The following is an 18,684-nucleotide window of genomic DNA, read 5'->3' on the forward strand; positions in this document are numbered from 1 at the left end:
GTATGACTTCAAAACCCGACTAGCAATCATAGCTCTTAAAAGCTGCTGCCATCGAACTCTGAACAAATCAATGACGCGTCCATCAGATATGGTATCATATATTCCTCCATTCTAGATATCATATGGACTGAGACATGGATTAAATTCATTCTCTCTGTCCATTTGTTGTTTCCCGATTTCCGATTTATGACGACCGACTAATTGAACAAATCAAATCAATCCTGGCTTGGCCAAGCACTTCGGGGTGTCATCACTAAATCATCGAGGGGCCCACAGATATAGCTTTTATCCCATTAAGGGTAAAAGGAATGGATAAACTTCGACTCATACGCTTGTTCTACTACTTGTTGAATCATACACAAAGGCACGTTTTATAACAACGAGTTACCAAATACGTTTTCGTGAAATCAATGTATAACCAACTCATAGGCAACAAATCATATCTCTAGGTTTGAAGAATATAAGATATTATCGTCTCATGATCACTCGTGATAAAATCCATGAAGTGACTCAAATGAGCGTGGGTTGAATCCAATACTCAGAACTTATGAGTACTCATGAATGTTGTAGCACCACTTGCTATGTCCCATACCTTGGACATCTACAATCCAGCTTCAACATTCTTGATTCATATCTACTTCCAACATATGACCGACTGTGGATAGTTTGAGTAACTTAGTCATTCGGGAAGAACGACCTAGATATTCTGGAAGTCAAAACATGCAAAGTGAAACACAAGAATAATCGAATCCAATATGGTCTCAGAACTTATGAATATAAACAAAACACCTTTTATTTATCACAATATTGATTACACATTATTCATTGCATACTGTTTCAAACTATCAACTTTATACTTGAATTAAACCAATAGTTGTCCCATGCTCCAAGCATGTACACTATGTTTTCTAAACACTAGTCATGCCATACACCAAGTATGGACACTATGTTTGTCTAAACATTAGTTATGCCATACACCAAGTATGCATACTAAGTTTGTCTATGATCTTTACTTTGTGAAATAGATTGATTGAACATAATTCCAATGATTCTCATTTCACAGTCCCAGTTCCTTACCGCAAATGCAAGAATTCCAAATCCTGCCATTTACCTAAATTTGTTAGATTCTAAACTTATATGCATTGATCCTCTTGTAATGATTATGCACAAAGTCACATAGACTTGTCAACAGACATTACAGAGTATTCCAATGGAGATCATTCCATGGAAACGAAGTCTCAAATTCAAAGTACATTGCTTTGAACATCCTTCTTGCATTAAGTTTCCTAATCTTACACAGATTTAATGAATAACTTCCACCTATGGTAATATTTCCATATTCTCATTTTGACTATCAGTTCTGAACAAGTTGCCTCTTTTCAGAATATGTCAATATGGTCCTTCTAAAATTAACACTATACTTCCAACTATCCTTGAGCAACCAATCTTTGGTAAACCTTAGATTGTCCTCGACAATTGCTTAATCATTTTAGTAATATCCAATTCTAGACCTTTTCCCTTCTTAATGCCCCAGGCATTTGGAAAATTTTAGAAAGGATGAATAATATAGCACATGCAATCGATCCTATATCCGAAGCATATGGGACACGATTCATGATGTCTCACATAAAGACATGATACTAGACCAGTCCTTTTGCTACAATTTTTCTATTTGCCAAGTTCTCATAATTCAGATTATGAAAAGGGATGCCGTAATCATAATCGAATTTTAGAACGCAAATAATGGACCCATATATAGAATTTCCTTATGTTGAGCCATTCCAACACAAAATTGATATATATCCTTGACTAAAGATGATTAAAACCTCAATCTAAGCTTTTAGAATTGAAATGAAGTATAATTTCCTCTCCCTTAATTATAGCAAAACAACTTTCCAACCCCTACAACTTCACGAATTGAAACTTTTGTTTTCTTTAAATAACATTTCTATCTTGCAACACTTATCATAATTATCATGCTCCCACTAACATGAGAATTATTAGCATACCACTTATGCTCCCACTAGCTTTGGCATGTACTCAGAAATCAGCTGGACTTCTAGAAATCACAACTTTATTGACTTTCTTACCAAAGTTCAGACTTCTGATACGAAATGATTTGATAAAACTTTATCAAAATCATACACCTTTCCTTAGGTAGCACACATGTGTGTCTAAACAATTTTAGAACTATGAAAAGGGATGCCGTAATCAAAGTCTCAATTGTTTAGACCTTTGCCATTCCTCACAAGTCCATGTTAGTGTGCCGGTTAACCACACACGCTCCACTAACGACTTTGAGAATGCAAATATTACACTTACTATCTACTTAAAATCTACTTAGTGAAAGTGTTTCCTCACCATCATTTTCATGAATCGGAGAGAAACCTTATGACACTTAGATTTTATGGTGTATGTATTCCTATCCATGTGAATTTGTCAAAACCATAATCACAAGACAAGGTTAGTGACAAATCCAAGCTCATATGAATTGATTTTGTGCAGTCTTAACTTCTTGCCACTTGGCAGCACAAGGGCCTGCCATTGCTTCCAAGTTGTTATGCAACCAATTGAGAACTCCCAGAACTCATATGCAAAACCAACTTTAACTAGAATAGGCATAGAGATAGGAATATGTCAACACGATAGGTTATAAACCTCACGGCGTGTGCTAGTGATAAACTACAGGTTTTTTTTTATTATTGATTAGACTCCTTCAAGATCTTTTAGACTCCCACTGTCCTCTTGACACATAAGACTCACTTGCCAAATATTCAAGAGATAGTCTGGATTCTTATCAAGAAAAACACTTCACACAATTGGCCTAAGTTGGTCTTTGTTTTATCCAAAACATCACAACTTACCAATTTCAAATGTACAAGAGTAGGTCACTTTTACTCTTACATTTGACAAGTGTTATAAACCTTTCTTTAAGATATGTCACTCAAGTTACAATCTTGGAGTATGACTCTAAGAATTGTTTTTGGAACGAAGTATGACTCATCTTCTTGATTTAACCATTTCAACAATTCACGATTCCTCTTCTTAGCCATAGGAATGCACTAAGATGTCCTCAGATGACCAATTGTGATATGGTTTCTTAATCATTAAGATGATCACAAAACATGATACTAAAGTACTCTCCCATCTTTTCAGATTTGAGAAACTTTTATCTTTCTGCCTAATTTGATTCTTCTTATTCGTTCTGCCTTACATTGAGACTTTTCCAATGTTTCAGAATTATACTTAAACTTGTAAGTATAACCATATTTACTGAACTTCAGTAAATCATGACGAATAATCTTATCGATCTTTGTGGTGGACTTGACCAGTGCACAAGAATGTGTACTCAATCCCTTAGTCCTTCACTTGACTCACATATAAATGTGAACAAGGAATTAGTCTTAATTTTCCAAAGCTAAAAATTCTCATTCATCATACCATACAACTTGCATAATTCCAAGTTTCTATCCAACTGAAACTTGGTTGATGAGAATCTTTCCTTATTTGGTAAATTATGACACTACCATAAACGAAAGAATCAAATCCATTTTCCAATGTTGCTATCAATGGAATCATATAAATAACAATTTTTTCACAAATGCCATTGTAAGGATACTTAAAATAAATAAAATCAAAAATCTTCTTTTATTTAAAACTTGCGGAAAAACTTATCCTTACAATGCAAATGCATATGAAAACTATGTTGTTATCTATTCCTAAGAAATCTATCACAACTCTTAAGCAGAAGCTCAAAAATTCTGATCACCGAACCATGCGATCGAAATCCATCTTCGTGATCAGAATCAGCTTACTCTTCTTTAAGCTTCCTCTCTTTCTTTGATTCTTAAAACTTCAACATGTGACCCAGTCACATGATGTAATAAGAATCTCCAAATAGGAACTTAATAGAGTTGGATAGTGGACTTACCTAAAGCAGAGTCAAACTTTTTGACTAGACCTTCTCTCAGATCTTTCAGGTAGTTAAGGCAGCTTCACAACCAATGCCCCTTCGTTTGGCAAAAGAAAACATATGGACCCTTTGGGAATGGCACACAGGACTATCTCAGACTTAGCCTTTCTCTTTACCATTTGGTCAACCGATTTGACTTTGACCGATCCCTTTCCATTGGCAAGAGAAAGCCTTTTCTAGATATCCAGTGTTACCATTGTCAATGTCCATTGGGAAGTTGATCTCCTAATCAAATTTGCTTTACTAGTCCTCAAATCATTGCTGATTCAGCAGCACCAAGCAAATAGATAAGATCATTAAGGGTCATGTCATAGTCTATTTCATAGTAGTCCCAAAGGTACTCACTATGTGACTTAGAAAGTGATTGAACATCCAACTTTCTTAAGACTTTGACACCCAACTCTCCCGACTTGTCAATATGTGACTTCATCTCCAAGATGCGATCACACATAGACCTTGCTTGCCAATAGGGCTTGAGTGACCTTGAACTTGTGGGTTAGGGAGAATAATTGGAGGAGGTGGAGGAAGTGAAGTTCCAAGAGATTTGGGAAGATCATAGATGTCTGAACTAGACATCTTTTGGGAGATATTCAAGATAGTTGATCTAAAGTCCTTAATATAACACCCAATATGAAATATTAGGGCTAGGACCCAACACAATACTTTTATAACTTGGAAGAGGGATGCCGTAATCCAAGCTATAAAATATTTGAAGGTAGGCGAATGACGATTCACCAATTTCCACCATGAAAACGAAATAATTTAATTAGGTTTTACTTGGATTTGAAACTCCTAGATCTTTTGAGATTCATTGAACTGTTCAATGGCATGTTTCAATCTCGATTGTGCCCTCTCAAATTTTGTGACTGGGATGCCGAGGATCACAAAACAAGGTGTGAATAACCATGCAAATATACTTGGTACCCTTAATATTTACCCCTCAATCGATGTGCCGGTTAACCACACGCGATCCACCGATACTATGATAAATATTAAGTTACCCTTTGCCTACCTTGTTAAATCCAGGTTAGTGTGCCGGTTACCCACACGCGCTCCACTAACGACTTAAGCAAAGTGCAAAGTGTAATTTCATGGGTTAGCACCAAATTCACATTTTCCTAAGTAACTAAGATTGGGAATTCATAAAATTTTAGTTACTTAGTATTTATCATTAATACTTTTAATGAAGGGAGAATTCTAGTCCTTGTCCTACCCGTTCGGCTAACGACCCTCCACCAGTCAAGGAAACGGTGGGAGAGAGTGGACACCCATTAAACTGCCATTTTATAGGCAGTAACCTTATACCCCCCTTATAGACCGGTTTCGTGAATGAGGCCTACTAACGGTAAGACTGACTTACACTTATACATATATATATATATATATATATATATATATATATATATATTATTAACTTATAATACTATAAAGTATAAGGGCTGAATTTTAACTTTTAAAATTCTAAGGGCTTAACTTGGAATTAAAGTATTCATACGGGAAAACTTTACAAATTCCAAAACTTGAGGGCAAGTTTTGAAACTATTCAAAACTATTCAATTCCATAACTTATGTGTTTAAAGTAGTTTTAATTCAAAAAACTCTTCAAGTTCCATAACTTGAGGACAAGTTATGGAAGACTTTAAACTATTAAAAGAATATGACTTTTCTTTATTCATAACCTCTGGAAATATTTATGAGTTTTATGAATCTTAAATGTGACTTTTCATATAACTTGAGGACAAGTTACAAAAACACATTTTAGAACCAACTCTTAGATTAATTTGGATTGAAAACAACAATTTCACATAACTTTTCTATTAATCTAAGCAACTCATAAGAACAAGATAATTCAATCAAACTTTTTCATGTAATTAGCCTAACCATTAAACTAATACAAAACATGAATCTATTGACAATTATATTTGAAATTAGATTAGCATGAACATTACCACATCAAAAATAGGTTTATAAGTTGAAAAACAGCTTAGGGTAATGTTCCTAGTCCAATTCCAGCCAAAACAGTCAAATATATGCTGTCTGGGAGTCCAACTCGTCGAGTACATGAACCAACTCGACGAGTTGGATGATTTTACTCTTGAACTCGTCGAGTCCCTACATGGACTCGGCGAGTCTGCTGTTCAGACAGCAACAAACTTCGATTTTTCAGCCATTTTTGCAAGTATAACAAGAAAACAAGCCTAGGCTCTGATACCACTGTTGGGTTTTCAGCATTCTAACACTCTTAAGTGTACATGCAACCCTAAATACATTGGATCTATGTTTTCTCTATTATACATAGAAATATGAATTTTCCAAGGTATTATCCTAACTAGCATAAAAAACATTGATTCATATGGAATAATACAAGTTAGAAGACATACCTTTTTGATGTAGCTTGATTTCATGGAGCTTAAGAGCCTAGTGCCTCAAGTGTGACACCTCAAATGGTTCACACAACATCAAATGCACTTGGAATAACTTGAGAGTAATGAAACACTTCATGAAATCAACTAGCCCTCACCATTCCTTCATAGTGACCGATTTTTGGGAAGAATAAGATGCTTTTATAGTGTGTCACAATTAGGGTTACACCATGTAAACCCTAATTGTCATGGCCTTTCATTTCCATGATCCATGGATACAAAAACACCATGGAGCATCCATGGAGCATCCTATGGGTTTTAGCCCAACTTGATAATCCATGGAGCATTAGCCCACTATACAAGTATGGATGATTTACACAATCAACCCATATATTTAATTAGTCTCCTTTTGATCACTTAATTAATTCCAACTTAATTCTTGATCAATACTAATTAAATAATCTTATTAATATATTAGAACTTATAATATATTAATAAACCTTAAGTGTTATTTCTCTCATTTTAGTCTATCCAAATGCATGATGCCATGTAACCCAAATGGACCATGCCAATCGGGTCAAGTACATACCAAATATAGTTATGGACTTAGACACTAATCCAACAGTCTCCCACTTGGATAAGTCTAAAACTATTATTGCGTATGACTTCAAAACCCGACTAGCAATCATAGCTCTTAAAAGCTGCTGCCATCGAACTCTGAACAAATCAATGACGCGTCCATCAGATATGGTATCATATATTCCTCCATTCTAGATATCATATGGACTGAGACATGGATTAAAATCATTCTCTCTGTCCAACAAAAACCACAACCCGCAGCTCTAAATCATGTGTCGGATAGTTAGCCTCGTGAGGCTTCAATTGCCTCGAAGCATAAGCTATCACATGACCCCGCTGCATCAACACCGCACCCATGCCTGTGATAGAAGCGTCACAGTAAACCACAAAGTCATCAACGCCTTCCGGCAAAGTCGGAATCGGTGCCACGCATAACCGCTGTTTGAGAGTCTCGAAGGCTGTCTGTTGCTCAGGCCCCCATCAGAAGGTCACCGACTTCTTGGTCAGTCGGGTCAAGGAACAACGATCTTGGAGAAGTCCTGAATAAATCTCCGGTAATAACCCGCTAAACCAAGGAAACTCCCAATCTCATTTGGAGACCTCAGAATCTTCCACTGCATCACGACCTCTATCTTGGCTGGATCGACTAAAATACCCTTCTGGTTGACAAGGTGCCCATGAAATTGCACCTCGCGCAACCAGAACTCACATTTGGAGAACTTTGAAAAAAGTCTCTCCCTTCTCAGTGTCTCCAGCACCTCCCTTGGGTGCTCCTCATGCTGCTCTTGAGTCTTAGAATAGACTAAGATACCATCGATGAAGACTACCACAGACCGATCCAACATCGGTCTGCAAACGCGGTTCATAAGGTTTATGAACGCGGATGGAGCATTGGTGAGCCCAAACGACATCACAACAAAATCATAGTGACCAGAGCGTGTCCTAAAAGCAGTCTTCTGCACATCCTCATCTCTGACTCGCATCTGGTGATGACCCGACCGTAGATCAATCTTGGAGAACCAAGATGCACCCCGTAACTGGTCAAACAAATCATATATCCTCGTGAGGGGATAACGGTTCTTCATCGTTACCTTATTCAGCTCCCGGTAGTCTATGCACATGCGATGTGACCCGTCCTTCTTCTTCACGAACAAGATCGGGGCTCTCCATGGCGAACTGCTCGGTCTGATAAATCCCTTGTCTAGCAGCTCCTGCAACTACATAGACAACTCCTGCATCTCGGTAGGAGCCAACCGATATGGTGCCTTGGCTATCAGAGCCGCACCAGGGACTAGGTCAATCTTGAACTCAACTTGTCTTTCCGGAGGTATCCTAGGTAAATCCTATGGGAATACATCCGTGTAATCTCGCACTACCGGTACTTCATCGACTGTCGCCTTACCCTTATCCCGGGTATCCATGACGTAGGCGACATAACCCGTGCAACCCTGCTGAAGGTAGCGCCTCGCTCTCGCTGCTGAGCATAGAGTCAATCTACCTTGCGGTCTCTCGCCCTGAATCACTAACCCTCCCCCACTAGGAGTGCGAACCCTCACTAGCTACTACTCACAGTCGATCACTGCCTCGTTGGGGCTCAGCTAATCCATACCCACGATGACCTTGTTCCCTCATAGGGGAATAGGAACCAAATCTACTGAGAACTACTCATCAAATAATTGTAGTGTACATCCCCTGTGAACCCACACAACCCTAACGGTCCTGTCATCTACTATCTCCACATCAAGTGGGCAATCCAGCTCCCCTGGAGCTCCTACGAATTGGTTGCTGAGTGCGAGCGACACAAAAGATCGAGTAGCCCCTGAATCAAACAATGCCAGAGCAGATATACAGTTCACAAGGAACGATCCTATAACAAAACACATAAACATAAGAAATAATCAATATAAATAACGAGATAAGGAGAAGATAAATACCCGTAACGACATCAGGAGTGTACGTGCCTCCTCTGCTGTCAACAGGAAGGCTCTACTCTTCGCCACTGGCGCCTCTACATGGCCCTGTCGGCCATCTGTAATCCTCAATATAGCAGGATCGGGTGCTGCCACCTCTCCTGCTTCTGCCAAGCTTGGAAACTGGGACCGCTTGTGGCCCCTATGATTGCACTAGAAGCAAATCAGATCAGATGTTGTCATGGTGGTGGTGGTGGTGGCTGTACAGTCCCTGCTCACATGACCAGTTCGATCTCACTTAAAGCAGCCCAAACTACCCGTCCTACACGGCCCATCATGCCCCCTGCCACACTTGCCGCAGCGGCCTCGACCCTGCTGGACGTTCCCCCAGGAATCTACCTTGGGCTTTTTGCCCAAGCCCTCCACGCTAGACACAGACTCCGGCTTCCTCTTCCTCTCCATCTCTTAATCAATCTCTCTCTCACGAGCCGTAGCAATCATATCCTCCAGCGTCTTGCAGCTGGAGCAGCTCACAAACTGCCGAATGTTACTACTCAACATCTCATGATATCGGGCCTTTTTCATCTCCTCGTATGCCGCATACTACGGAACGAGAAGGGGCCTCTCCCTAAACTTAGCGGTGATCTCCATCACTGTCTCAGTGGTCTGCTGTAGATCCTGGAACTCCCTAGCAAGCTGTTGCACCTCTATCGCAGGTGCAAAATCGGCTCTGAACGTAGCCAAAAAGTCACTCCAAGTCATAGAATCAAGAGTTACATCATCACCAATGGCATGTCCGACCTCCTCCCACCAGTCACGTGCCCTGTCCTTCAGAAGATAGGATGCAAGTCGAACCTTGTCCCCATCGGGATACCTACTAGTATGGAATGCGTTGGCGACATCTGCCAATCATCTGGTGCTCGTAATGGGGTCCCAAGCCCCATGGTAGTAGGGAGATCCACAAGCTCTGAACTCCCTGAATGTCAATGTGCGCGACCCTATCATGGCCGCCACCACGGTGCAAAAAGCACTCAATCTCTCATCTAGAAGCTTAAAAATACCCTCCTTGATCGTGCCGAAGATCACAGGAGTCTGATCCAGGATACTGCACGTGATCTCAGAGGAGATGAACTCCCTAGTCTGGTCGTCTAGCTGCCCGGCTCCTGAGCCTGAGCCTGATCCCTCACTGGTGCCTGAACTGCCGACTGGTCTAGTGAGTAGTGTCACCATACTGAAAAATACACCACAACAAACATCAGAACACTCATCATAACTCGAGGGATCACACATACTACAAGTTCCTTGGATTCATCTCAGCCTTCCTTGATTCGAGTACGAATCCTATGCTTTCAGTAGTACGGGCCCATACTACCTTCCACATCTCTCCGTACTTTCCTCAAGAATTGCCTGGACTTCACCAAGTCCCTTCTACTACTACTGCTTCACGCACTAATCTCATCCTAGGCTTGCCCTAGGGTAATCACCATCCCACTCTCCGCCATCAACTGCATAAGAAGTCCCTGCTATCTCCCCATAACTAGCTCGCAAATACCATTACATATCACTAAGACTAGATAATTCTTCGAATGAGAGATCCTACCATACAACGGTTGGACTCAAATAAGAGCTGCGAAATAGAGCTAGACCTAACCTTCTGAAATTATTTAATACTCGCAATATGTAACTTAAAATATTCGTTTACTAGTTAGTAAAAGATAAATAGGACTCCTAAAAGCACAAATCAAGCAGCATTCGAGTATTGAGTAACATAATCAAGCATATACTAATTAGGCCATCATACTGACTAATCTGTACTAGCATGCAGTTCATAAAGCTGATACACATATAGCAGGAACATAAGGCATTCTTCCTAGATCCTCATCCCTAATCTAGCATGCAGTTCTCATAAACATATCATAACATAAACTTGTATGGGTAATTTGGGAGTACTTACTTGAGCTCGGCTGATTGCATGCACCACACCCTTTTCTCCTTTTCAAAGTTCTTTTCACTTTTCCTAAAATTATTTTCCTTTTTCTCAAAGTCCTTTTTATAAAAATGGTTTTTCTTTTGAAAATTTATATACCGATTCTTCAGTTTGAGTTCAGACACACTTAAGAGTGTGCCCAAATCCCTCAAACCAAGGCTCTGATACCAACTTGTAACATCCCAAAAATACAGTACAAAAATTTCGTTTTAAATCATTTAAGAAAACCATAAACTATCAAACATCACAATAAAACCATAAGTTATGTATCTCAAATCATCATACAAAATGCCATGTCAAAGATCATGTCTCAACACATCAGAGTCTAAAACGTCCCAGGCTGCATGAATGGTGTGTGCACTGCAATCATCCCGAGCTCTTCCCTTTGCTACCGAAAGTACCTGAAACCAAAACTGAAAAATGTAAGCACGAAGCTTGGTGAGTCTCCCCAAACTACCACATACCATACACACACATGTAACTAAGAGATACGGGCCCCGCCCACTCTCATGGAGATTCGGGCCCCGCCCACACTCCGTTGTCTAACATGCATACAAGTATCACACAGAAAACAAGTACATCTATTCCTATCAAACAATCACATAACTATACTCAAATAATACTACGAGATTCGGGACCCGCCCTTACTCGGCTACTATGAGATTCGGGCCCTGCCCACACTCGGCTACTAACATATCACATATACGGCTCAGCCTTGGTGCCTTAGACCCGTTTCTACTGAAGGAAACTCACCTCTCAAACTGGGTGCTGAAGTCTCGCGTGAGGAATATCTGATGGCTGCTCCCACGACTCCCCGACTATAAATTCACAATGAACACTTAATCAAAAATTAAGAATCCTTCTAAGGGTAAAATGACCATTTCACCCCTGGTCAAAGTCAACATTCTAGTCAAAGTCAACATTCTGGGTTGACCCGACTCGCCGAGTTGCTCCATCAACTCGCCGAGTCCTAAAACCCTGAAATCGTGATCTAACTCGTCGAGTCGCTCCCCTGAATCGCCGAGTTCCCTAACTACTACTGGCCACAATTTGGTGCATCAACTCGCCGAGTTACCCACAAACTCGGCGAGTTCTACCATCACAGAAAAACGGGACTACACGACTCAACTCGTCGAGTTCCTTTATAGACTCGACGAGTTCCTCTGTCTGTTTGGGCCATCTTAATAGATTAAGCCTCTACTCTTCAGATCCAAACACCATAAATCCTCTAAGCACTGGAAATGCCTTCTTAAGGGTAAAGTTTCCAACTTTACCCGCTTATAGTCCTTCTTAATGGGTTTAGCTCAAACCCTAGTTCTTTAGGGCATAGATCTTTGTCCAAAAGCCTTATCACTCCAACCTAATGCATGAAAACCCAGATCTAGGTCCTAGATACCAAAAGAACACGTAAAGCCTCATACTTTCCTTCCATGCATGGCCTTTTTGGGGCACAAAAGGCCATGACAACACCTTAGAGCTTGCATGGGGGCTTCAATGGCATAAAGTTTGCACCTTTATGCCTTAACAACCCTTAATGATCCCAGATCTGAAATGATCCTTGCTTGGGACGTCCAAATCCCAAGGGTCAAGCTTCTTGAACCAAAACCCTCAAAAAGTGGAAATAAGTAGATCTAATGAAAAAATGATCAAGTTATAGACTTGATTACCAGAAAATTAAGGGAATGAGACGTTGCTTCTGGATCTACAATCTTCTCTTGGAGTCCTCAAGCTTCCTTTTATTCTACAAGCTTCAAAACACACAAAAACACTAAAAAATGGCTCACACACTCACACAATGCTCTAGGGTTTTGTGGATTAGGGTTTGGGACTTGGAGGCTGGAAATGAGGCCATAAGGTGGGGATTAAGTTGCTTAAATAGGGTGCAAAACCCCGAAATTAGGGTTTCACTCTGGTAGACCTACTCGCCGATTCGAGGGCTCTCGGCTCGTCGAGTAGATAGCTTAAAACCCGCGTCCAAGACTCATTTCTACTCGACGAGTATGGGGCTTCCAACTCGTCGAGTAGCTCTATCGAAATGAATAATTTATAAATAAATGTGTACCAGGAATGAGGCGTTACAGCTATGGCATATTTCTCCATTTTGTCAAGATCATCATTGGTTGGTCGATTCATAGCTGCCTGAGCTCCACCAAGTTGTGCCTGAGCACCATCTGCTTGAACAAGAGTGAGAACAGGGACATGAGGTCCTTCTTCCATAGATCTCCATATGTCTCTACCGAGCCTCTTAAGGTGCCTTTCCATTCTTTGGGACCAATGGTGGTATTCATTTGCAACAAGTATGGGAGCTCTATTTGAGCCTCCAACATTATTGGAAACGTTTAATGATAAAGCTTGTGCCGTATTTCCTTTGTTTTTTTTAGAATGAGCTTCAGTGGTATATACGATTTCTAAAATCAGAGTTTTGTTTAGAAAGCAACCATTATGGCTCTGATACCAATTGTTGAGAGAAAAAATTTTGAATAACACTTGAACAAACGTTACTACAAGATAATAAGTTGTGGAATAAGTTAATATCAATGATCTTGTTAGCTCAACAATAATAAGTTAGAAGTTGTTAGATTGCGGAAATATAAAGGAAATATAAATGACAGCAAGTTATATCAAGTAGACACTAAGTTGATTCGTACCAATGATTGCATGCAAACACAAGTTAATAAATGTGGTCAACTTAAAGTGAAGAGGAACTCTGATTATCAGTTAAGATAGAATAGAGATGAATGATCTTTTTATATTTCAATGATAGATCTGGAAGTGGGTAAGATTACATGAAGTTGGAAGCTCTATTTATATAGTCCTGAAAAGTTATATTGCAAATAAACAAATAATATCCTACTGAATGCAGTGACCATGCAAGGTTCACTAGACAAAACTAAGCAAACACGCTAAGTCAGTAAAGTAACTTTGAAAGTCTTCATTCGTTCATCTCTGCGATAGCTGGTTGCGGTTGCCATTTACAAAACCTTTCTTCAACTCCGATAGTCAACTCCTGTTGTGGTATCCTCAACACTTTTGGGCTGCGGTTCCTTTAGCTAAAGAGGATCACTTTTTGTATCAACATCTTTGATACTTATGCTCCTGTTGCTAGAATTTCCACTATTAGATTATTGTTAGCTCTTGCAGCTATACATAATCTTGTAATTCACCAAACGGATGTGAAAACTGCATTCTTGAATGGTGACTTGGATAAGGAAATTTACATGAAACAACTTGAAGGATTTTTGATGCCTTGTAATGAACATAAGGTGTGCAAGTTGAAGAAATCATTATATGGTTTGAAACAAGCACCAAAACAATGGCATCAAAAGTTTGATGATGTGATATTGTCTAATGGTTTTGCATTAAATCAGGCTGAAAAATGTGTATATAGCAATTTGATTCTTCTGGTAAAGGAGTTATAATTTGTCTATATGTTGATGATAAGTTAATCTTTGGTACTGATCAAGGTGAAGTTGATAAAACCAAGAAATTCTTATCATCTAGTTTTGACATTAAGACATGGGGGGTGCTGAGGTAATTCTTGGTATAAGAATTAGAAAATGAAACAATGGGATTTCAATTTCTCAATCTCATTACATGGAGAAGATATTGGAAAAGTTTGACTTTGAGAATGTTCTCCTGTTAGCACTCATATATATCCTAGTCTTAAGCTTCTACCTAATAAAGGATCTCCAGTGTCTCAACATGAATACTCAAGGTCTATTAGTTGTCTAATGTATGCCATGATTAGTACTAGGACTGATATAACATATGTTGTGGGAAGGCTTAGTAGATATACTAGTAATCCTAGTTGACATCATTGGCAAGCTGTGAGTAGAGTATTCGAGTATTTGAAAAGGACCATGAATTTAAATTATAATGGATATCCTTCTGTTTTGGAAGGTTATTCAGATGCCAGCTGGATTAGCAACTTAAAGGATCACTCATCTACAAGTGGTTGGGTGTTTCTTCTTGGAGGAGGTGCCATTTATTGGGCATCTAAGAAACAGACTTGTATTACTAACTCAACCATGGATTCTGAGTTTGTTGCATTGTCTGTTGCTGGTAAAGAAGCTGAGTGGCTAAGGAATTTGATTTATGAAATTCCATTATGGCTCAAACTGATATTTACCATTTCTATAAGATGTGATAGTGCTGCAACTTTGGCTAAGGCTTATAGTCAAGTGTACAATGGAAAGTCTAGACATTTAGGTGTTAGACATAGCATGATTCGTGAGCTCATCATGATTGGTCTGATATCTATGGAGTTTGTAAGAACTCGGTTGAATTTAGCCGATCATCTAACCAAAGGGTTAGCAAGAGATCTTGTGCACAAGGCGGGTGTAGGGATGGGTTTAAAGTCCACTTAAAATATTTTATATTGAGATACCTAATTCCCATCTAATGTAATATTAGATGTTGAATTCAATATGGAAAGCTTGATATTTGAATATTGGAACACATTATTATCATCATCCCAAGGTATGTGTTCAGTACTACAAGTTAAGGAGGTTGAATTTATATTCTTAATAGTTCTTTTGAAAAATTGCATTTATAGTTGCAAGAATAAAATGACTACCTATATAAGCATGAAGTTTAGCTGCTTCAAGATGTTAGGACTTGGCTTTGATATGATTATTGAAGGATGGGACACAAGCTAGTAAAATATAGTGTCATGTTAGAACTTATGAAAATATAAACTGTTGTGTGTATTATCTTCATGTATTGACTATGACTAGAAAGAGTTCAATCATTAGTGACACTCTGATATTCGAATATTTGGAACGAATAATATACTAATGTGAAATTCAATCGTCACGACATTTCATTTATGCATCAGTTTGTTGTTATTGTTATGTTTTGTTTTAAGTTAATCAAGATTACACTTAAATGGGGGAGGTTTGTTGGTGATTTTGTATCATCAATGTGTATTTAAGTGTAATGGATTGACTTGTTGACCAAAATTAATATTGATGAATATTAAACAAGTAAGGAAGGTGCGGGGTGCATACTTGTTTAAGTTTATTCAAGATTCAAAGTATACTATCATTTAGGGGCGAAACCCTTGAACGAACGGGGGTCTGAGGGCAGCGCCCCTGGGAGCGGGGTCCAAGGAGCAGAGCCCATGGTTGGGGTCGAGCTGCCAGGTTAGCGCAATTTTTTTTTTATTATTTTGAGTTATATTGATATATTAAAAATGCATCAGAAATCTGAATTTTTGGAAATAAACCCGATTTTTGACTTTGTTTTGACCCTTATAAAAAGAACTCGGATTAGTGACTGTTTTCAGACACCAAACTGTTTTTTTGTGACAGTTTTCAGACATACAGCTGTCTCGTGACAGTTTTCTGATGGAAAATGTATTTAACTAATTTTGGTCTTCATTTGAGTGTACACTCGAAATTCATAACAACCAGATTTTCTGTTTTTTCTCTCAATTTCTGAGTCTTATCCCATTAAAGATTGTGAGTACCACCCAAATACTTTAATCTGAAAGTGATACCACAATTCTCAAAATTTAAAGACTTTTTCTATACCCCAAATTTTTAATTGCGTCTTGGTTAATATGTTATTTAAACGGAAGACGGATGAAAAGATGTCACTAGTATGAATTAAGTAATCAAGATGTTAAAATACTACTTATGACCCATGTTATTGAAATACAAGATTAGTGACGCTACATAATTGATTAAATTTTGCATAAGTCCAAAATGGCATGTTTAATTATTTTGGATGAAAAGGCATTTTTTGTCCCTAAGTGGAACGCATGGCATCTCCATCAGATTCGCGTTAATCTTTAAAAACTGAATATAAATTATTCCAAAATGAAAATCAAATGTTCAATGAAATTGATTTAAAAAAATAACATATAGCTCTAAATGGATTTAAATTACATGGCCAAATGGGTATCAAAATTTCAATATCCTTAGTAAAGTGTCACGGCATGAATTACTTATCAAATCTAAAATTTGCGATTAAAGATAATTGATATGGTTCCGTCTTTACATTTCCTTTGCACAATAGAACCAAAAATGTCTTAGTAAGACTTGTTCAAGTAGTGTTTTGATAAATATTGCTATTTAATCAATAGAGGCACAAACTGAAGGAATCAAAATTCGATTATTTATGCTTTCAAGCATCTCACATCACATGCAACATATAAATATTAACAAATGAAAAAGAGGAATATGAGATCTATATCCAATGTGCCATCTCCAAAATGTATGCAAAAGTGTACCAAAATAGCCCAATAGGGCTCTCCTCATGTCATGGATCAACACCTAAACATTTTCCAAAGCTAAAATTCCCGCAATGATACATGCATTACGCTTAGTGAGTATATGATATACAGTAACTTAAATTAGTTAAATAAACATATTGTAGTATGAATGTATGCATGAGTAAACATCCAAATATATAAAATGATTTAGACCACTTATCAAATATTCCCCATGACGAAGCAGCCTCTCATGAGCAGAATCTTTACCTTTGCATAATATAAAATATTGAAATGCTCTAACCAACAACCTATTATAGTTGGTACATCCGGTAAAACTGTCAATTTTTTTTTTCGGGTTGAAACATTAAACAAGTTGAAAGAGTTCGATCATAAACTTATCAAGGCAATGAAACTTGAACACCTTAATGCCAAATATAAATTTAGAAACTAATGCTCCTTAAAAACATTATTTTCAAATGCTTCAATTATATTTTATCAAAAGGGGTACAAAAACCTACATGTACATAACCATAACCACCAAATCATATACATTAACGACTATAATAAACAAAAAAAACTTCAAACCAATACATACAACCTAGACCTTATCACCTTATTAGTCAACTTGAGATGCATTGGTTCTTTGATTGCACATTCCTTCAACTTAACTTTATATATGCATCCGCGAGTTTCCTCTACAACCCTAGTATCGTTTATGACCGTCTTTGAATCAAAACAATTATCAAAACTGAATCATGATCCCTAAAAACAAGGCCAAAACCAAAACAAAAGTTTAAGATTCGAAATCTTCAATGTTGTTGAGAAAAATCTAGTTTCGAGACTTACCTGTTGAAAAAAGATCCATATTATTCATGTTCTACTTATAATTGTTGTCTTCCAAGTTCCCACACCCACACCAAATAATGGCACCAATTGTGATCTTGAATGGAGCATTTGGTGTTAACTAGGAAGAGGAAGAGTGGAAATAAATGAGGCTTGGAAGTACAATTGCAACAAACGGCCACTTTATTCAATTCCAATAGACCAAGTCGTGGATAAGTTAATATGTTGTTTTAACAAAAGATGGATGCAAATGGAATGATGTCATTGGTAGCTATTAATTAATCAAAATGTTCAAATAATCTTCCTGATGTTTGTTATTAAATACAAGTCTAATGATCGCTTATGTAATTCATTTTTTAAGGTATAACTCCAAAACGTCATATAAATATTTAATCATTTTGGTCGAAAAGGCATTCTTTGTCCATAAGTGGCAGGTATTAGTCTCAATCGATACCCTATTAGTTTTTAAATCTCAAATATAAATTATTTGTAGCTAAAAGTTTAACAATATAAACACTAAACAGTACGGGCATGGTTGGTTCATGAATTCTGTCAAAATCTAAAAGAAATGAAAATTAAATCCATATTGTAAAAAGTAGACACTACTAAAATGTGTATTTGATGGACTTTATCATTACTAACGGGTAGGCTAATGAATTTAAATTCCAAATATTGCATAATTTCTAAGCCTCAAAATCGCCCAAAATGTACGTTGTGTTGTTGACCGCATGAAAATACCATCTCTGCGCAAGCCGTGAGATGGACTTGTTTAACCTACATTTCGAATTCATTATAATTAGTAATACTTTGCA

General features: G+C 38.0%; 1 long non-coding RNA gene across 1 annotated transcript; it reads right to left on the reverse strand.

The window, feature by feature from the left end:
- Nucleotides 1-17,495: 17,495 nt before the first annotated feature.
- LOC145118489 (uncharacterized) lies at nucleotides 17,496-18,042 on the reverse strand. Its single transcript, XR_013713321.1, has 2 exons — nucleotides 17,876-18,042; nucleotides 17,496-17,791 (listed from the first exon to the last, which is right to left on the reverse strand). It is a non-coding gene; the product is annotated as an uncharacterized LOC145118489 (long non-coding RNA).
- Nucleotides 18,043-18,684: the final 642 nt, after the last annotated feature.

Source organism: Lactuca virosa, chromosome 6, assembly GCF_052849685.1.
Source record: "Lactuca virosa cultivar CGN04683 chromosome 6, Lactuca_virosa_CGN04683_v6, whole genome shotgun sequence".
Taxonomy (NCBI): Eukaryota; Viridiplantae; Streptophyta; class Magnoliopsida; order Asterales; family Asteraceae; genus Lactuca; species Lactuca virosa.